Raw genomic sequence first — 21,947 nt, 5'->3', positions numbered from 1 at the left:
CAATTTTCATTAAAAAAAAAAGAATCTTGTTTTTGTGTAAATGGGTATCGTTTCAGATTTGGTGATTTAGGACTTACACTAACCTCAGTTATTAACACAGGTTGTTTTCGGACATACACAAAGGAAGCTTAACGTATAAAGCGTACAAAGGCTTAATATATGTTACGCAATTGTTAGCATATGTTGCATAATATTTAATGGACATTTGTTCAGGATGCACTTCAATTACTCCTTAGGATGGTACACAATTTTATCATATTGCTACTTCGATCAAATTAAATTACACTTGCGTTTATGAAATTTCCATCGACAACTACAACGCGTTGTTTGACACTAGGACACCGATCAAAATCTTGAAGCAGTCCTTGAACGGCTGAAAGCATATTATGGAAATCCAAATAGGTAAAACAAAGTGATCAAAATGCACTTTATGTTATGATATATAAAAGACAATAGTTAGACCCAATGCCAAGCTATGGCATAGTGACATATTGACATTGATGTTTGATGCATATATTTCGTGCATTATTCACATAACATCAATTATTGTTCTAGACCGGCCAGTTTTGTAATTGGTTGAATAGTCAACTTCTACATAGCTTCAATCTTTTGGTTTTTAAAAATTTTGAAATGTTCTTAATATATATTATATAAATATAATTGTTTAAATGTGTATTGATTTTTATTAATCTCAATTATCATTTTTGTATTGTTGTCGGGCCCAACTAATGAACTGGTTGATAACGATTCAACATTTTATCAATTTGTTCCCAACGGTCCGCGATTAACATAATTCTAACGCCGGTAGTTGCAGGTCGCTGGAAAAATGTTTTTGGCCGGAAAACTCACATGTTTACGGGAAAACTAAACATTTTCGTCCCAAACATCTTTGAAACCTTCGATCGGACCTTTAGGAACCTTTTTATAGTAAAAGCCCTAATTATTGAGGTTGCCGGAACCCTAGAACCATCGTCGGAATCGGTTGGTTGTGCTCAAGTGTGGTAGTTGCCTGGTGGTGAGTTAGTTGGTGGTGGGCGGTATTCAGGTGGAGTTTTCCGGATAAAAATGTAACTTTCCGACCAAAAGCGTTTTTCTGGCGACTTGCAAGGAACGGCTTTAGGAGGATTCTGTTAATAGCGGACCATTGGGAACAAATATGTTAAAAGATGGGGCCGTCAGCAACCAATTCGATAGTTGGGACTGGCAGTGACCAAAAGGTGATAGTTGGGATTAATAAAAACCAATATACCTTGTTTAAACCCAATAAAAAAAACATTTACTTAAGACCCAAATTTTTTCTTGCTTTCCGCCCAAAAATTTTTGACGATTCTCGAATTCGAAAAGCTCTGTCAACCAACCATATGAGAGGAACGCCATTTGCACACCTTGATATCGCTAAACCACACGCCCTTTAGTCTGAGTTATTATAACATTTTCATTTAGAGCCTAGTCAAACTTATCAGTGTAACGAACTTGACTTGATTCAAGCTTTCAGTGGATCGATCTCAAATTCTTGACGCGCAAAACAAATTTACACACCATGCCAAACCGAAAATCCCAATACCACCAAGTGAATGTACAAAATCAACGGCAAATCGCTCTCGGGTAAACAACCTGTTAAAGAGCATCTTCATAAGTTAAAGTTAAATATTCTTATGAACAAGAACATAGAGTTTAACTTTTGGAATCATAGAAAAAAATAGAACAATACTTGCATGCATTATAGTTACCAACAAACAACAACCAGCCAAGTTATTATAACTACATATGCATTCTCTTTTGTTTAATGTTATCAATTGTTGTCAAATGACAATCTCCAACATTTTATAATAATTAAGTCATTGTTTTTGTCATAACAAGTAACAAGTGACTAAAATAGACAAGTATAAGTAGATTTTAACTAAAGATCCTGACATATGAATCCGGTTAACATAAAAGATTATATTACATATGTAACTGTTTGTTTATATATCTATATATATTTTTGTGTGTTTGAAGGATTTATGATTACAACAAAGGTGTATTAAGATAGATGGCGAAAAAGGGTGGTGGAATGTTTTATTATGCAGATGGCATAGATAAGGTGCTTATGTTATTTGGTACATTAGGTTGTCTTGGAGACGCGTTAATGTCTCCGCTTACAATGATAATCCTAAGCGGGATTCTTAACGAATATGGAAGTGGTGGTACTTCTATCTCCAACGATGTTGTGAACAAGGTACGTGTATATGAATACATTCTTGATACATAGTTTTTGTCTAAAACGTTGTTTGAACAAGAACCAATTTTGGCTATAACTCGTTTTGACCTGAATCCAGTTTAACTTGCTAGCTTACATGCCTAACGATTGTAATAAGTATATAGTGTATTGACATGTTTTTATCTTGTAGTACGCGTTGAAGTTGCTCGTTCTTGCAATTGGTGTTGGAACATCAGCTTTCGTTGGTGAGTTTAGTTCCAAACTTTGTAAAAAAAAAAAAACTAGTAGTTATTATGTCATTGTGATGAAATTGAAGTGGAATTCGGGTCCCACCGCTATGCCAAACTGTGTATAAGCTCGTAACTCCAATCGTAGCCCAATTTATGTCAACTGACTATTGAATCAACTTCATAACAGTCATAACACATTAATTCTCATGTGTTATCACTGCTTTGCAATTCAAAAAATGGTAACTTGCGCTTGTTGCCCGCTTGCCTTATGTTTCGATGTAATCACTACTTTGACCAAAATTTAGTGAATAAAATATATAAATATGTGGGAAAAAAATTCTTATATTTTACAGAAGGAATTTGTTGGACAAGAACCGCAGAAAGACAAGCATCTCGTCTAAGGATGGAATACCTGAAATCTGTACTTAGACAAGAAGTCGGTTTCTTTGACACACAAGTTGGCTCTTCGACCAACTTTGAAGTTATTTCAACCATATCCGGTGATGCACAACTCATTCAGGACGTCATGGCCGATAAGGTTTAAACATTCATATACTTTAGTTTTGGTATTCGTCGGGTCGAATTAGCTTATGCTAACATGCATCACATAAAACATATTTTTCTCTTCATTGACATAGTCACATAACTAACCATTAACCAAAATGTTATGTAGTTGCCCAACTGTGTGAATCACCTATCAGCACTCGTATTCAGTATCGTCGTGGCATTCATACTTTCGTGGCGGCTAGCCGTGGCAACCCTTCCTTTCGCATTTCTATTTGTGGGTCCCGTGTTAGGCATGGGGGCCCTACTAAAAGGTCTTGGGATGAAAATGAAGGATGCCTATGATAAAGGAGGTGGGATGGCGGATCAAGCAATCTCGTCGATCAGAATAGTTTATTCTTACGTTGGCGAACAAGAAACGATTAATAAGTTTAGTCATGCGCTAGAGATGAGTATGAAGTTGGGTATCAAACAAGGATTAACAAAGGGGTTGATGATAGGGAGTATGGGCATGGTTTTCGTCACTTGGGCGTTCACCGCTTGGTTAGGAAGTTATCTTGTTACTCAGAAGGGAGAAAAGGGGGGCGCGGTTTTCGTTTCAGCGATTTGTATCATCCTGGCGGGATTGTAAGTCACTAACTTATTTAATTTGTTATGCGTACACTATTGGAAATCAGACCCAAGAACATGAACACAAAATTTGATGTCAACCAAGATCGGCTCTTTCTTTTATTATTATAATTCTTGACACTTGCTTTTATTAAACACCTTGCAAAACAAGTTATAATATTTTAGAAAACTAAATAATACTTAATATTTTTACCATAATAAGGAAATATACCAAGATAAACTACTAAAATACTTTCACTTAGCCCATTCAACTTTCTTGATAACACATTTCAGGATAAACTTCCAATATACCGTCATATTTCAGGTCTGCAATGAGTGCCCTACCTAATGTTCCATTCATTTCAGAAGCGAAAGTCGCTACATCAAGAATGTTTGAAATGATCACACGCGTTCCACGCATAGACATTAACAAAACAAAGGGCAAAACACTGCCTTTACTGAAGGGTCATATCGAGTTTAGAGACGTTGACTTTTCGTACCCAGCAAGACCCGACACTCAGGTCCTACAAGGGCTCAACCTACAGGTCAAGGCCGGGAAAACAATCGGCCTTGTGGGTAGTAGCGGGTCAGAAAAGTCAACGCTTATATCATTGCTAGAAAGATTCTATGATCCGGTCAACGGAGACATACTTCTTGATGGACATAGAATAAAGGGTCTTAACCTTAAATGGTTAAGATCTCAAATGGGGTTAGTTAATCAAGAACCGGTTTTATTCGCAACAACAATTAAGGAAAACATACTTTTTGGCAACGAAGGTGTTTCGTCGGATCTTGTTGAGCTTGCGGCTAAAAAAGCGAATGCACATGACTTCATCATTAAACTACCCAAGTCTTATGAAACACAAGTTGGCCAGTTTGGGATGCAGTTGTCGGGTGGTCAAAAGCAACGAATCGCTATAGCGAGAGCTTTGCTTAAGGAACCCAAGATTCTTTTGTTAGATGAAGCAACAAGTGCTTTGGATTCGGAATCCGAAAGGGTTGTTCAAGAAGCTCTTGATCAAGCTTCGGTCGGAAGAACAACCATTATTGTCACACATCGGCTTACAACAATCCGTAAAGCGGATAAGATCGTGGTTCTCTAGTCTGGAAAAGTTGTCGAATCCGGATCACACGACGAACTAATGCAAATAAACAATGGGGAAGGTGGGGCCTACTACCAAATGGTGCAGTTACAGCAAGCAGCTACCCAAGATGAAACCATAGGTAGTCTGCATGCTGGTAAACAAATGAGTATCACTGACAGACATTTACAGAGGGAAATATATTATAATCCCCAAACACCAAGAACTCCATCGAGCTTCACAAACAGCCCGATGTCACCTTTTAGCCCGGTGGATTCCGTTAACATGGCTCATTTGTATTCTTATGAAGAAAGTGACGGCGAATATAAAGACGACACAAACTCTAATCCTTCACAATGGCGTTTGTTGAAAATGAACGCACCCGAATGGAAACGGGCCGTGTTAGGGTGTCTGGGAGCGAGTGGGTTCGGTGCTATAACGCCTATACACGCATATTGTTTAGGATCGGTTATATGGGTGTATTTTTTACCAGACAAATCAAAAGTAAGATCAGAAACCGCGGTTTATTGTTTTATCTTCATAGGTCTTGGAGTTCTTTGTTTTATGACAAATGTACTCCAACATTATAACTTTGCGGCGATGGGCGAACGCTTAACGAAAAGAGTACGCGAAAAGTTGCTTGAAAACGTGCTCACTTTTGAAATTGGCTGGTTCGATCAAGATGAAAACACGAGTGCAGCCGTGTGTGCACGCCTTGCAACCGAAGCTAGCTTGATCCGGTCGCTAGTTGGGGACAGAATCTCGTTACTCCTGCAAGTGTTCGTGAGTGCGTTTCTTTCGTTTCTGGTTTCGTTAATAATCGCTTGGAGAGTTGCAGCTGTCATGATCGCAGTCCAACCGTTGCTGATTGCGAGCATTTACTCCAAACTGAGTTTGATGAGAGGTTGTCGTCGAAAGCGAAAAAAGCGCAAAACAAAGGAACACAGCTTGCAAGTGAAGCAGTTGTGAATCACAGAACGATTACCGCGTTTGTTTCTCAGGACAGAATTATGAGATTATACGCCGAAACGTTGAAAGGACCGAGAAAAGAATGCATCAAACAGTCATGGTTTTCGGGGTTGGGTTTATGCGCGTCCCAGTTCATAACAACCGCTGCAATTTCATTGGCGTTTTGGTATGTTAGCCGAGTTTATTATCTGTTACAGTTTTTCATTATTTGATTTATCGTTTATCTTATTTATCTTTTATGTATGTTTGTTAGTTATTATTCTAGGGGTGTGCCGTGTGCATGAAACCGAAAAAACTAATCTCTAACTGGCAAAACCAGACGGTTTGGATTTATGTTTTTCATAAAAAATTAATAAATAGCAAAACCAAAACCGCACCGAACCAAGCCAAAACCGAGCGGTTTCCAAAAGCACAAAAACCGAATTTTGGGTTCGTTTTGAACCCAAAACCGACCCTTACATCCTTAATTTCTATCTCTGGTTTGAATATTATGTTAGTAATTAACTTTTATCATGATCATTAGCAATGTTGTAAAAGTAGGTTTACAAGTAGAGGTGCACAAATCGGTTTTTTTGAAAAAACCGGTTCGGTTATTAACCGGACCGGTTTTTTTTATCCAGAAAAAAACCGGTTCGGTTAATAACCGGACCGGTTATTAACCGGTTTTTGTCAATGAAAACTCAAACCGGCCAAACCGGTTTGGACCGGTTTAGAAACCGGTTAGAACCGGTTATTAAACCGGTTTTTTTACAACCGGTTTTTAATAACCGGTCTAACCGGTTAACCGGTTTTTTTTTTTTTTTTTTTTTTTTTTTTTTTTGCTTTAGGGTTTAGGGTTTAGGGTTTCGTTGTTAGCATTCTTTGCTTGGAAGATTAAAAACACATAACTTTCATTTATAGCTTTTACATTAAAAATACAAACATTAAATCGTTATCGCATATTCGTAACTCAAAAATACAAACATTAAAGAATGCTTAGACACGATTACATTAACAAGTTGATGTTTGTTACTCATTTTCTTCGCTACCCGATCCCGAGCTATTCCTTAGGTAATCGTCGTACGCGGCTTCTTCATCGGTCATTGGTTGAGTGTGTCCTTGATTGACCTCGTCTTCATACAAGGCCGCCTCATACTCCATTTCCCCCTCGAGTGAGCGTTGATGTTGTGCCCTATCTAAAGAGTCCAAGTAATCCTTGTAGCAAATTGACATCTCTACAGCTGGTGGAGTGAGTCGAGTCCTCCTAATCGATATAACCCTGCCAGAAACAGAAAAAGCAGACTCCGAAGCTACCGTGGAAGCTTGGACCGTTAGTAAATCTTTGGCCATGGCGGCGAGGATCGGAAACTCATCCTCCTTACCTCTCCACCAAGCCAGCATATCAAGACTTCTAAATTCATCCGGAGTCATGTGTTTCACAAAGTTGGTACCACCATACCTTCCAAGTTCACTGCTTGGGGTGTTTACCCTTTGACGTTTACCGGCGTCTTCCCAAATCATGTAGTACATCCCCATTTCAAGGTCGGTTTGGGATTGGGATTGGGCAACAGCTCTTAACGAGTCATGAATTTGGGAAGACGACCCGTGTTTTGTAAGGTAAACATCATACATGTTTGCCAAGGTGGTGTTGAAAGCATTCTTTAAAGTTTGGTTATAATGGGGGTTTTGATCGTCGTTTAACTCTAGCTCATCACAAATTTTTTCTATTAAAGCTTCAACACCACCAACATTGATGCAAGGGTTTAACGCAGCCGCACAGGTCAAAACAGCGGGTAGTTGTTGAAAATATTTTCTAAATTTTTCTTTCATTTTTGCACCCATATCAAAATAAGGTGCACCCCTACAATGAATTTCAGTCAACTTTGTGCACATGACAGCAATTTTTGGTAAAGCAATGGGGCTTGTTGGATAGTAAACCCCGGATAAACTAGTTGTGCAAGATTTAAAAATTTGAAGAACCTCCGTAACGATCTCAATCAATAACCAGTTTCTAGGATCGTACGGTGCACATTTACCCCTATTTGACAAAATTTGATGAAACGCAATTAACGATTGTTTTTGTTGGATGGCTTTCTCAAACATTTCACAAGTCGAGTTCCATCTTGTTGGACAATCCCAATTAGGCCCCAACCATTGACAGTTAGCTTCTTCACAAAATTTTTTGTATCTTGAAAATGTTGAATTGTTGCTAAAAACATCTCGTAACATTCTTTTAAAATTGTTTCTTTGCGTTTCGATCACGTTTAACCCATCTTGCACGGCCAAGTTGATAATATGTGCAATGCATCGGCTATGAAAAAACGCTCCATCACAGATAGGTTTATACTTTAATTTTAAATGGCCAACCGCGGCCGTATTGTTGGACGCGTTATCAAACGATATTGAAAAGATTTTATCTTCAATCTTGTATTGTCGAATGACTTTATCCAAGAGTTTAAAAATATTTCTACCCGTGTGCGGGTAATCAAACAATTGAAACGCAACGGTTCGTTTCATCATTTGCCACGACCGGGGGTCAACCCAATGAGCCGTCACACAAATGTATGAGTCGGGCGAACCATTAGGTACCGACCACACATCCGTTGTTAAGTTCACACCAGTTTGTAAGTTTGAAAAGTATGAAATTAGTTCGGATTTAGCGTTTTTCCATGCTTTAAGACAATCTCTTCTAAGGGTCGAACGACTTACGTGTTGGTAGCGTGGTTGAACATACTTTTGCATCATCTCCGTGAATTGAGGGTTGTCGAAGTGGTTGAAAGGAAGTGATTGTTGAATCACAAAGTTGCCAAACTGTTGACGTACCGCTTCAAGGTCGTACGTAAACACCGTTCCTTGATTCGTCATCTCCGGCTGCGAACTACTTCCGGATTCGTCCTTCAAGACCTTGCAAGAGGGCTTTTCTACATGAGCTCTTAAACTGGAGTTTGCTTCTTTGTTATAAAACTTCAAACAATGTTTGCATCTAGCTTTTTGGGTTCCGTTAGACATTTCGCATAGGTCGAAATGTTGCCAAATATCTTGGTTTCGTTTCGTGGGGATGACCCGAACGACGGTTTCTCCCGTGTTCGAGGCACCCATGTTGACCGATGAAGCAGCACTTTGGGAGGCCATGATAATCGACTACGAATTAAGAGTGGTATACTCGAGTATGAAATAAACGACTGCGAAAGAAGAGCGTTTGGAGTTGTATAATCGCGTATGAAATAAACGTTTAGAGCGTTTGGAGTTGTATAATCAAGTGTGATCTAACCAATACCCAACCTAAACTATATATAGATGTTTGTGGGGGTAAAATGGTAAAAAAACAAAAAAAAAACGGCTAAAAAACGGTCAAAAAAAAAAAAAAAACGGCTATAAAGCCGTTTGGTAACGTTCGAAAACCGGTTTAACCGGTTAACCGGTTATTAAAAAACCGGTTAACCGGTTTTTTTTATAACGGTAATAAACCGGTTATTTTAAAAACCGGTTAACCGGTTTTTTAATAACCGGTTATTAAAAAAAACCGGTTATAAAAAAAACCGGTTATAAAACCGGTTTTGGCTCCAAAACGTATAACCGATACGTAAACCGGTTACGTAAACCGGTCAAACCGGTTTTTAAAAAAACCGGTTTTTAAAAAACCGGTTTCCGGTTGAACCGGCCAAACCGGTTCCGTAACCGGTTTTTTTGAACACCTCTATTTACAAGGCCAGGTACTCACTACAAGGTGTGTCGCTGAGGCGAGTTTCTTTAACCTCGCCTAGTTACTAAGAATCGATCAAAGGTGGTCATCCACAGCCATGATCTAGTCGGTGAACTTGGCCGATTATGACTTAAAAAAAAATAAAACGTAATTCGTGTTTCTGTAATATTAAAGAACAAATATCATTTTTTTAATTAACGATTAGCAATTTTAGAATAATTTATTATTTGAAAATGTATTTCTCTTATTTATATTGATATTCACATATTTTGTTATAAATATTAGTAAATTTATGACATTTGACATATATATAACATTCAAAAATTAATTTTCTCTATATTTACCATGTCCGAGTACACCCAACTCCCCAGTCGGCCGCCTAGGGTCCGTCTAGCGACTTTTGCAACCTTGATTATTATCGGTTAGCATTATTAGTAGTCTTTGTAGTATCACTGCATAAAGATATATGGTTTTCAGTTTTTCAACACATAGAAAATATTATTCACCAATGTCGTTTTTTAATCGTTCAGGTACGGTGGGAGAGAGATGAACCGAGGGAATGTAACCGCGAAACAAATGTTTCAGGTTTTCTTTATATTAATGACAACCGGCAAGAATATTGCAGACGCCGGAAGCATGAGTTCTGATCTAGCAAAAGGTGGCAGTGCAGTATGGTCCGTGTTAGCAGTACTCGACAGAAAAACTGAGATTGACCCGAATGACTCTAACGGGCTAACTGTTAAAAACATCAAAGGCGATATAGAGCTTAAAAGCGTTTACTTTTCGTACCCGTCAAGACCCGAGCAAATGATATTCCAAGGACTTTCTTTGAAAATAGAAGCTGAGAAAACAGTTGCACTTGTGGGCCAGAACGGGTCGGGTAAATCCACTGTTATCGGGTTGATAGAACGGTTTTATGACCCGACAAGAGGCTGCATACTCATTGACCAGAAGGACGTGAAGAATTATAACTTGAGAAACTTGAGGTCGCATATCGCGTTGGTGAGTCAAGAACCGACGCTTTTCGTGGGGAGTATTCGGTGTAATATTGTTTATGGTAAAGAGGAAGCTAGTGAAGCTGAAATAAGGAAGGCTGCAAAGCTTGCAAATGCTCATGAGTTTATAAGGTATATTTAAAACTCATGTTCACATGCAAAAAATTGTGTTTGCATAATTTTAATAAAAAAGGGAAAATAGTTACTTTTTTATTAAACTGCTTTTATACTTTTTTTTTAAATTAGTTTTATTTCTGAAAACAGCTTTTACAAGCATAATAGCATATTTATATTCAATCGAGGTTGAACAAGTCAATTCAATCAAATAAGTTGTTTTAGTAAAGATACAAATTGATAAAAAATTCCAAGTTAAAAAATAGTTTTTTAAACTTTTTTAAAAAAATAGTTTTATTTCTTAAAACAGCTTCTACAAGCATAATAGCCTATATAGCCTATTTATATTCAATCGATATCAAATCAGTTGTTTAGTAAAGATACAAATTGATAAAATAAAGTTTCAAAAGTCAATTTACAGGCTCATTAGTTTCATATTTTTTTTACTTTTATTGTGTGTTTATATGCAAAATCTCAAAAAAAAAATTATGTAAAAATAAGTTTTTTACATGTAAAAATGAATATTTTACATGTGAAAACACATGGTTCCCTGTTCCTTACTTTTCTGTGGTCCTCCAACGAAGCGACCCTTTAACTATAAATATTAGATAAACACTATTTTATGATTTTATCTAATGAATAATATCAATGAATATAATTTTAGTTCTATGAAAGATGGATATGAAACATATTGTGGAGAAAGAGGAGTCCAACTATCAGGAGGCCAAAAGCAAAGAATTGCACTTGCAAGAGCAATACTCAAGAATCCAACTATTCTTCTTTTAGATGAAGCCACAAGTGCACTTGACAGTGTATCCGAAAATCTCGTGCAGGAAGCGTTAGAGAAAATGATGGTCGGTAGGACTTGCATGGTCGTTGCTCATCGGTTATCAACTATACAAAAATCTGACTCGATATCCGTGATCAAAAATGGAAAAGTTGTGGAACAAGGGTCACATAATGAGTTACTTTCAATGGGGAATAATGGGGCGTACCGCGCGCTCATTAAGTTGCAGCATTTGTGAGGATTTGAAAAAGATTGTAAAGCTTTCTAGTAAGGTCATAGGCTTGTTAGAAACATGGAAGTGTTATAGATTGTCATGGTTATAATCAAGTCATCATAGTTCACAAACGCATACTATGACTAATGTGTTCATGGTACGGGTGCACATTGTTCGATTTTGGGAAAAAAACCAAACCAAACCAAACCATAAACTAAAACTTTTGTTTTGAAATTTTTGAACACCATTCGGTTTCTTTTTTTTGGTTTTCTCATTTGAGCTTAAAATTTTGTGCCAAGAAAAAAATAAAAAAATCTTAGCCCAAATAATGAAATTGGGTCTAAATCGTTTTGTTAATTTATAACTAAGTAACTAACTGATATCATACATTTGAGCTAAATATACGAGTTACATTTTTATTAAATCTATAAATCATTTAAAAAATAAAAAATGAGTGTTTTTATTACATGCAAAATAAAAACCTATTTAATTCATTTATCTAATCGTGCCAAATGAGTTGACGAGTAGCAATCAAGTTGTAAACATGTTAACTCAGTGGGTGTAATAAATGTGTTAAATGGTTTGATCGATCAACCAGACAAATTAAACAGATTAACTTAAACATAACTAGGGTGCCGCTTGTTTTTATAAAAAAAGCCTGTGCAGGCTCTTTTGTCTACGCCGCGCAGACCACACGCAGACATTGCTATTCGCATACCGTTTGTTTTTCGAATGCGTTTCATTAAAAAGCGTCCGCGTGAACTCTTCTTGGTGCAGACCATTATCATCCTATTCTAAAATCTTCTAAGGTCTGCCGAGGGTTAAAAACCACCACTTACCAACACCAACCATCCCCACCACCCACCACAACCGTCCGCCACCACCGACCACTGTCATCCACCACCACCCACCATTCGCCACCACCTCCTATCACCACCTATCACCACCATCATCCACCACCACCGTCCGCCACCACCCACCACCGTCGTCTACTACCACTATCATCGTCCAGTAGCAGCACCACCCACTACCACAGTTCGTACATCACCGCCAGGTTATTTTCGTAGTCTACAGACGTTAAAAAAATAAAAATTATTCTTGCAAACAACAGTAGTTTGGTCCACCTCTTTTTACAGATATCTGCAGATATGATCCGCGTACCGCCGACATTTTATATTTGAAAAAAGTCAAAAACAAACAACATATAAAACTTAAAACTCATTTAAATAAACGAAACAAGTCAACTCGAAAAGATAGTTATGTCATATGTGTAAAACTACTCAAAAGTACAAGGGCTAAAATGTAAAGTATACTACAACCGTCTTTAACCTCTGCACATAACCACCTAGGGTTTCATCCATAACCACAACTACAACCACAACCCACGGCGGCTAACGGAAACAAACGCCGTAACAACCATGCCGTCAACGGAGATCACCGCGGACGCCTTATCCGCGTCCGGCCGTTCGTCCGAGAAGATAAGCCTACCTACACTCCAATCCAAAATGAAATGCGATCCAGAAGGCTACGAGACGGAGCTAACGCTAGTATACAACCAATTCAAGTCGTCCGTACAGTTATTTCAACAACAGGCGGCGTTAAACTTTACTTCTGCAGTTACTGGTGGCGTTGGAAGCGATCCGAATGTTGCGAAAGACCTCGGTGACCGTGCGATGTTTTTGGCTCACGTTACGCCGTTTTATCCGGTTCAGCTGGTGGAGTATCCGGTTCAGCTTGTGGAGTTTTTGAAGTCGGCTGCTCGTGTGCTTCCGTCGTCGCTTCGTGTTACGGTTACGCAGGCGTTGATTCTTATGCTTAATCGGAAGGTATTGTTTAATTTGTTAATTATTATTATTATTATTGTGCTAGAGTTTATATAGCATTATTGAGGTAGGTTTTGCATATTAAAGCAGTGTTGTTAACATAGGTGTAGGTGCTAGGCGGCTAAGTTTTGTATATTATAACTTATAAGTTAAACTCGGTATGATTGGCATAACATGTGAGACAAGGCACAATAAGTCATGATTACTTGTGGTGCTAGATAGGGGTGTAACTAGCCGAACTCGAGCTCAACTAGGCTTGAGCTTGTCTTGTTTTGGCTTACGAGAGCTTGAGCTTAGTTCGTTTTGAGCTTATTTTCTAAAGCTCGAGCTCGTGAGTTGTTTTTGTAAGATCGGGCTCGGATCGGGCTCGGATCGTTTATTGTTTATTAATTAATATGTATTGTGCTAGAGTTTATAACAATATTGAGATAAGTTTTGTGTATTATAAGAAAGTGTTGTAAAAATAGTTGTAGGCGGCTGAGTAGCTCAGCTGACATTACTTAGAATTGGTCAAACTCGTTAGGGACTTAGGGCTGGCATAACACGTTACACATTACACAATAAGATACGATTACTTGTGGTGCTAGATAAGCGGGTAACGAGTCAAGCTCAACTAGGCTGGAGCTTGGCTCGTTTTGGCTTACGAGAGTCAGCTCGTTTCGAGGTCTTTTTCTAAAGCTCGAGAGCTCGGCTCGTGAGTTGTTTTTGCAAGCTTGGTCTCGGATCAGGCTCGGCTCGGCTCCTGAGTTGTTTTTACATGTGACAATTTTTAATATATATATTGTGCTGGAGTTTATATGGTAGGTTTTGCTTATTATAAGAAAGTGTTGTAAAAGTAGGTGTAGGTGACCCGGTACTCGGTAGAGTACTGATGCGAGTTTCTTCAGCTTGGCCAACATTACTAGGAATTGGCCAAATTAGGTAGGGCTGGCATAACATATCATGACACATTAAGACACGGTTACTTGTGGTGCTAGATAGGGGTGCAACAAGCTGAGCTCGAGCTCAACTAGGCTCGAGCTTGGCTCGTTTTGGCTTGCGAGAGCTGAGCTTGCTTCGAGCTATTTTTCTAAAGCTTGAGAGCTCGGCTCGTGAGTTGTTTTTGCAAGCTCAGTCTCGGATCGGGTTCAGCTTGTTTATTGTTTATTAATTATTAATTAATTTACAAATGTTTTCAATTAGTTTGATATATTTTAAGAAAACAAGTTTACAAGAGCCTAAGCTTGGCTCGAGCTCGTTGAGCATTCTAAACAAGACAAAGTTCGGCTTCAGGTTGATCATGCAGTGTAAAATTAATATATATATGGTCAAAAGAGGTAAAGCTTAAAATACACAAGGCTCGTTAAGGCTTGACGAGCTTTAACGAGATTCCCATACAAGGCTCGAGCTCGAGCTCAGTAATTAGACGAGCTTTATTTGATGCTAAGGCAGCGCCTTGAGACTTCATTCATATTATATAAGCAAGATGATTTGATTTTATAGAGATATTGAAATTGTTTTCTGTACGAATTGATTATATGGTTCTAGCATTTTTCTAGTTTGACATGGAAACATGGAATTTTGTGTTTTAATAGATTATTGCTATCAAGGAAACTCTCCCGTTGTTCATGGAGCTTCAGGTTTTGAGTGATAAACCTTTGAAAGTACTGGCATTCTCGCATGTCATTCATAGTATTAGGCGGATGAATCAAAAAACACAAGAATGAAACAGAAAACAGGGCACTTCAAAGTATCTTATTTTCTATGCTACAGGTATGTAATTGCAGGTGTTCTTGCTGCTTTTTAAATCTCGTTTTATACGGTTATGTATGATCTAAATATCATATGCTTTTCTGGTGTTTTAGGAAGAGGATGAAAAGAAAGCAATGAGGTCACTTGTCACTACATGTGATCTTCATAGGAGGAAAGTTTGGTTTGATGATAGAACAGCCAATGCTATATGTCGGGCCTGTTTTCATCAATCGTCAAGGTTTAATATAATATTCATGTTTAAAAAAAGTTTATTAAATGCATGATATGTAATGTACTTACACAGATATTTGCTGTTTCATCAGGGTTATGATTGCGGCTCTATTATTTCTTCTTGATTATGAAAAAATTGAGCAAGAAAATGACAGTGATGAGTCGAGTGACGAAGAAGAACCAACTCACCAACCTCATGTTGTTGTGAGTAAAGAGGCTATTTACAAGGTCAGTTGCTAAACTAGTGGCATTTATCCAATCTTAATGTCAGGTATTTTAAACAACTTTTAATGTGCAATTATTATTGTTTTATCAAAACAGGCAAAAAACACTGGAACAACGTCTAGTAAAAAGAAGAAGAAAGCAAAGTTGCAGCGTGTAATTCGTAGCATGAAAAAACAGCAACGTATTTCTTCAGAGCGTGATAATAACCTGAATTATTATTCACCTTTGACCTCTTTGACGGACCCTCAAGTATGCCTCGGCACTTATTTTATTTATATTAAAGAAATAATTTAAGTGTCTTAAGCTCTATATTTATCTACAGGGATTTGCTGAGAAGCTGTTCTCGAAACTTCAAACTTGTAAAGAGCGGTTTGAGGTAATTATTTACGCATTTCTCTTCTATAGAATGGTTAATTGAAGATAAAAACATGTTTGGTATCCTGGCTTACGTATCCATTGTATTATTGTGTAGATAAAAATGATGATTGTGAAAGTAGTTGCTCGCACTGTTGGCCTTCATAGATTGATTTTGTTGAACTTTTATCCTTTCCTTCAGAAGTATGTTCAGGTATTGTATCCACTGAAAGCCTTGTATTTATCACTTATCTTCACAAATCACAAGCATTATGCTTTTTAGATGTTACTTGCATTCAAATATCATCCTGGTTACTGATATTTGCAGCCCCATCAAAGGGATGTGACAAACTTGCTAGCAGCAGCTGTTCAAGCCTGTAATGATATGGTACCCATTACAACCTGTCAAATCTTCATTATAAGTCATTTTAAGTGAAATTATTTGTTTATTCCTTGTCCGCTACATCCTACTTGATCAAATTGTATCTGGACCAGGTGCCACCTGATGCAGTCGAATCATTGTTTAAGCAAATAGTCAATCAGTTTGTGCATGATCGCTCACATACAGAGGTATTTTTAATTATATTTTCAATCATATTATTTTTCTATAATGTGATGTAAATGTTTCAGTTAAATTCCAATATTTTCCCCCCTTTGTAGTCAATTGCTGTTGGATTGAATGTTGTGCGGGAAATATGCTTGAGAATTCCTTTGGTAAGCTTTCTGTTGTCTGTTCTTGTTCACGTGTTTACATGTAACTTAAGTAGAATAACAGATTTTCAGTTTTAACAAAAAATAACGTTATGCCTTTCTTACTTTTTTCTGTTTCAGTTAATGACAGAAGACTTGCTGCAAGACCTTGTGCTTTACAAGAAATCACATGAGAAAGCAGTTTCATCTGCAGCTCGTTCACTTATTTCGTTGTTTAGAGAGGTAATGCAGAATTATAATTTCTCCATATGTATCTATATACATGTCGTGTGTGCTAGAATGGCGTGGCTAATGAAATTGGTCTTGTAGATTTGTCCTTCACTGCTTGTAAAGAAAGACCGAGGACGACCCACTGATCTGAAGGCCAAGCTAAAAGCATTCGGTGAGGTTACTATTCCCAGTGATGTTCCCGGTGCTGAATTACTTCAGGATGATGTCGGCGATGATGCCAGCAGTTCTTCTGATATGGATGATATCTTAAATGATGATCTTGAAGATGCCAATAGTGATGATGATGCCAGCATTCGTGATGGTGGTTCAGAACTTAACTCCGAAATTGGTGATGGTGGTGGTGAAGATGATGATGGTGGTGGTGAAGATGATGATGATACACTGATGGGAAGTGAAGATGATGTAATTTCTGAAGATGAAGGTGATGTTTCTAGCAGTGACAATGATGATGATAATAATGATGCTAAAAGCGCTGGTGAAAGCAAAGGGCAAAAGCGTAAATTTGCCGATTTCGATGAACAACTTGATTCTGCCAATCAAAGTCTTCGGGCTCTTAAAAGGCTAGCAGGAGCTAAATTGGAGAATAACGATACTTTGGATGTAACAGATGGTATTCTTTCAAATGAGGATTTCCAAAGAATCAGAGAACTAAAAGTAAGTTTCATTTTTACATAACAAAACGTTATTATGTTTTCCATGCTAATTATAATATCCAATTTGTCAAAATAGGCAAAGAAGGAAGCGAAACTTGCGTTGGCCAACCATGGATTATTGAAAAAAGGTGTAGATCCACAATCAGAGCACTTTAAGGTCCCGAGTTCTGATCAACTCAGTTTGAAACGAGTGGATGGATATTCACTTGAAGTAAGTTTCATTTTTCTAATAGTTTGGCTTGGTTGCTTCTAAAGCTAGTTTCACTCGTTTGACCGGTTTATAATAACTGCAATTATTTGTAGGCTAACATAAGGAAAAAGATGACCAAGGAAGAAAGGAAGGCGCTAATGAAAGCAGGAAGAGAAGAAACAGGGACGTATCAAGCACGGGCTGCTGTTAAGCGGAAAAAGGTAGGTTTTCAATTTTTTGTATCTCGTTATTTATTTTTATTAGTTATTGAATTTTGTAATGCTGATTTTGAATGACGATTGATAGACTGGTGGGTTAAGCAACCGGCAAAAGGAACATAAAAAGGCCATGCCATTGGTTGCCAAGAGATCAAAGATTGCAAGAGTAAAACGTGAGAAAAAGATGAAGCAACGGGGTGCCGACAAACAGTTTAGAGGCCGTAAAGCCTGGAAATGATGAATCACCTTGGAAGGTTTATCCACAGTTTTGTTCTAATTCCAATCTCCGGTTATTATTTATCTTGCTTATTTGTGTCTTTTTCTTTTGACGGTGAGCGTTTTTGCTGTCGAAATGGATAACTGTAAGAATCCTACTTCTAGAGCTTCAGGTGGACAAACTATATTGGTGTTTTGTTAAGTTAACGTTTATACATAGGCCGCTATCTACCTTTTCTAATGTATAAAGTTACCTAATGACGTGTCATACGCAAGAAGTCATCTATATGCACGTTTGCAAGGGACGTGGAATTTTATTTCGGGTTGGAGCGAATGAGATTTCTTGGTTCATTGTTGATATCATAGTCGCTTAAAAGGTTAGCAGGAGTTTCAATGGGTATTGCTCTTTTTATTTTATATCATTTTTTTGCCACATTTTTTGGTCTGTTTCTTTTTCTTTTTTCTTGGTTTTGTTTCCTCTATTGGTTCCCATTTTCGTAGTTTTGTTTTTGTTATAACGAGCCAGCAGCTCTTATTGAATCAGCCAAAACCTCGCTAATTGATCTCTACGATGTTTACTCTTATCAATTAGATAAACATCTATCAATTAGATACTTTACTCAGACTAATAACACTTTTAAGATCCATCGTGCGATACGAAAACCCAATCCCGATATCATACCCATCTCTGATTGATTTCTATAGATGTTTACAGTCTCCACTCTCCAACACACCACACCAGATTCAAGAAAGCACTCGCATAAAGAATAACTACTGACAACTTCTTGTTAATATTATACGGCCATTCAAAAAAAGTTGACATACTGTTTGTACATAAAAGGAAAGTGTTTGTTTAAACAAAAAGACTGAAATGAAATGTATGAAAGATGTTGCAATTAATTAATAGTTGTTCCAAACACAGCCGTTAATGTAGTGAGTGAGCCATCCTATCTAATTATTAGGATTTGATATTGATATTTTGATAATCAGTTTATAAATATTGGATTTTTGCTTATGTGATAACCAATATTTATTTAATTTATTTTCTTTTTGTTCATTTTATCATTATTTGCTTAACCAAAGTTAAACATATGTAATTGTGATTTGTATTATTCTGTACAAGAGTGTTTTATATACTAGACTATATTACAATTAGATCCCTCTAATATAATTATTGTAATATATAATCTAATATGTCTAATATTCCCCCGCAAGCTGAGGCCGGGAAGCGACCTGCAGCTTGGATCTTAAAAACAAAAATCGATCTGTCGGCAACGGCTTAGTGAAGATGTCAGCAATCTGATCATGAGTTGAGATGAATTGTACACGCAAACCCCCTCGAGCAACTTTTTCCCGGACAAAATGAAAATCTACTTCGACATGTTTCGTTCGGGCATGAAAAACTGGGTTAGCCGAGAGATAAATAGCACCAAGATTGTCGCATCAAAGTGTAAGAGCAGACTTAGCAGAAATACCAAGCTCACGTAATAAGGCTTCAAGCCATGTAAGTTCAGCGACAGTGTCAGCGATAGCTTTGTATTCCGACTCAGTAGATGACCGAGAAACGGTACGTTGTTTGCGAGCCATCCAAGAAATCAGATTAGACCCTAGGTACACTGCAAAACCTCTGGTGGAGCGTCGATCAACTGGACACCCTGCCAAGTCAGCATCAGAGTAAGCCTGAAGATTATTCCAATGGGCATCAGCGAATGCATGAAGAGTAGACCCATACGCGTGCCGAATAAGGAGACCATAAGCACAAGTACCGAGAAGATATATGAGAATTCGTTTAACTGTTGACCAATGGTTCTCAGTAGGAGCATGCATGAACTGACATACGCGATTAACGGCGGATGTGACATCGGGCCTGGATAAGGTAACTTGCAGGGCTCCAACTATTTGTCTGTATTTGACCGGATTAGAAAACAAGGAGCTGTCGTCTAAGGATAACGGAACATATGTCCTCATCGGGGACGGAGCCGGTGTAGCTGTGGATAGACCAGCTCGTTGTAAAAGTTCCATAATGTATTTCTTTTGTGAAAGAATAATATCTGTACCTTGTTTAACAATTTCCACTCCCAAAAAATAATCAAGTTCACCGAGGTCTTTAAGGGCAAATTCAGCTCTAAGTTTGGCAACAACCTTGTTAATAGCATCTGAGTTGTTCCCAGTCACAATTATGTCATCCACATAAACTAAAAAATAGATAAGTGTACCACGATAGTTATATATAAAAAGAGAAGGATCTGTTTTAGAACCCATGAATCCCAGCCGTTGTAGGGCAGTTGAGAGACGAGTAAACCAAGCCCTCGGAGCTTGTTTTAAGCCATAAAGAGACTTGTGAAGCTTACAAACATGAGTAGCTCTTGTCTAATCAATGAAGCCTTGTGGTTGCCGAATGTAAATTGTTTCTTCAAGGTTCCCATGTAGGAATGCATTTTGAACGTCTAGTTGTCGAAGGGACCACTTGTGGGTAACGACTAAGGATAACACAACTCGGATAGTAGCAGATTTTATTACCGGACTGAAAGTTTCATGAAAATCAACACTAGGTTGTTGATTGAATCCTTTAGCAATGAGTATGACTTTATATCGAGAAGGAGCCCCATGCTTGTCTCGCTTTATCCTGTAAACCCACTTGCAATCAATAATGTTAGTACCAGAAATAGGTGGAACAAGAGACCACATTCCATTCTTAACAAGAGCCGAGTACTCTTCAGCCATGGCGTGATGCCATTCAGCGTATTTGTTGGCAGCGGTAAAGGTGGTGGGTTCAGTGTCAGGTGGTGAGCTAATGGTGTGAAAGGCAGATGGATCGAATCGAACACACTGTTTCGGATTGGGCCGAAGATTAGATGGACGGGTACGGGAAGGTGGTGGTGGATGTGGAGGCGGTGGTGTTGGAATTGAATTAGGGTTCGGTGTTGGCAGCAGGTTTTGTAAAGATATATGGTGGGTAAGTATAGGGCTGTTGGAGTAGGTAGAGGAAGCTGAGTGATTGAATGATTGTTCAATAGTCACAGGTGTGGTCGGTGGGCTAGAGTTGGCTGGTTGGTCGGCAGCCATAGAGGTGGGTGGCGGGCTGGAGTTGGCTGGTTGTTCGGTAGCCGTATGTGTGATAGATGGGTTGGATTGTGATGTTGGTTCTGTTGTTGGGGGTGGTGGAGATGGAACGAAGGCGGTATATGGAGTAGAATCGATAACCGCGGGTTTAGGTGATGGTTGTGGTTGGAAAAGAAAGTAGTTTTCATTAAACCGCACATGCCGAGCGATATAGAGACGATCGGTTGTAGGATCTAAACAGCGATACCCATGGTGAACAGTGCTGTAACCGAGAAAAACACATGGCATTGACCGAAAATCCATTTTGTGGGGATTATATGGTCGAAGATACGGGAAACATTGACACCCAAAAACCTGTAAAAAAGAATAATCGGTGGACGGTTGTGGACCATTTCAAATGGTGACGTGCTAGAATTGGAACGAGATGGCATGCGGTTGATGAGATAGACGACGGTGTCAAATGCAAAATGCCAAAAACGTTGTGGGACAAACGATTGAGCAAGCAGGGAAAGACCCGTCTCAACCACATGACGATTTCGGCGTTCGACTATGCCATTTTGTTCACTTGTGTGGGGGCAAGACCGACGATGAATGATACCGAGCGAGATAAAAAAGGTGGAAAGATTGCGAAACTCGCCACCACAATCGGTTTGAACATTTTTAAGTTTTTTAAATTGTCGTTCAACCATGGAAATAAATTGTTTGCAAACCGAATACACATCAGACTTTTGTTTCAAATGAAAAATCCACATGTAATTTGAATGATGATCAACACATAGCATAAAATAACGGTTACCATCAGACGATAAAGTGGGTGCGGGACCCCAAACATCACAATATACTAAATCCAAAATATGATTACTATGAAACAAAGAATTATGCAAAGAAAGTTTTGTAGATTTTCCCAATTGACAA

At 38.2% G+C, this 21,947-nt stretch overlaps 2 pseudogenes across 2 annotated transcripts; both read left to right on the top strand.

Moving 5' to 3' along the window:
- Nucleotides 1-1,917: 1,917 nt before the first annotated feature.
- On the top strand, nucleotides 1,918-11,515 carry LOC143534069 (putative multidrug resistance protein; annotated as a pseudogene). The gene is made up of 7 exons (XR_013135466.1): nucleotides 1,918-2,218; nucleotides 2,391-2,445; nucleotides 2,784-2,968; nucleotides 3,104-3,561; nucleotides 3,869-5,760; nucleotides 9,807-10,403; nucleotides 11,050-11,515. The product of XR_013135466.1 is annotated as a putative multidrug resistance protein (transcript).
- Nucleotides 11,516-12,772: 1,257 nt separating this feature from the next.
- Nucleotides 12,773-18,001, top strand: LOC143534083 (uncharacterized; annotated as a pseudogene). The gene is made up of 15 exons (XR_013135469.1): nucleotides 12,773-13,212; nucleotides 14,784-14,961; nucleotides 15,054-15,178; nucleotides 15,264-15,399; nucleotides 15,493-15,645; nucleotides 15,719-15,772; nucleotides 15,869-15,964; nucleotides 16,079-16,138; nucleotides 16,246-16,320; nucleotides 16,411-16,464; nucleotides 16,582-16,683; nucleotides 16,771-17,346; nucleotides 17,422-17,556; nucleotides 17,649-17,756; nucleotides 17,842-18,001. The product of XR_013135469.1 is annotated as an uncharacterized LOC143534083 (transcript).
- Nucleotides 18,002-21,947: the final 3,946 nt, after the last annotated feature.

Source organism: Bidens hawaiensis, unplaced genomic scaffold (assembly GCF_021521415.1).
Source record: "Bidens hawaiensis isolate Kalapana, Puna unplaced genomic scaffold, B.hawaiensis_p1.1 tig00010056_1, whole genome shotgun sequence".
Classification (NCBI taxonomy): Eukaryota; Viridiplantae; Streptophyta; class Magnoliopsida; order Asterales; family Asteraceae; genus Bidens; species Bidens hawaiensis.
The sequence above is the reverse complement of the archived record's forward strand: the minus strand, read 5'-3'. Positions and strand labels throughout refer to the sequence as shown.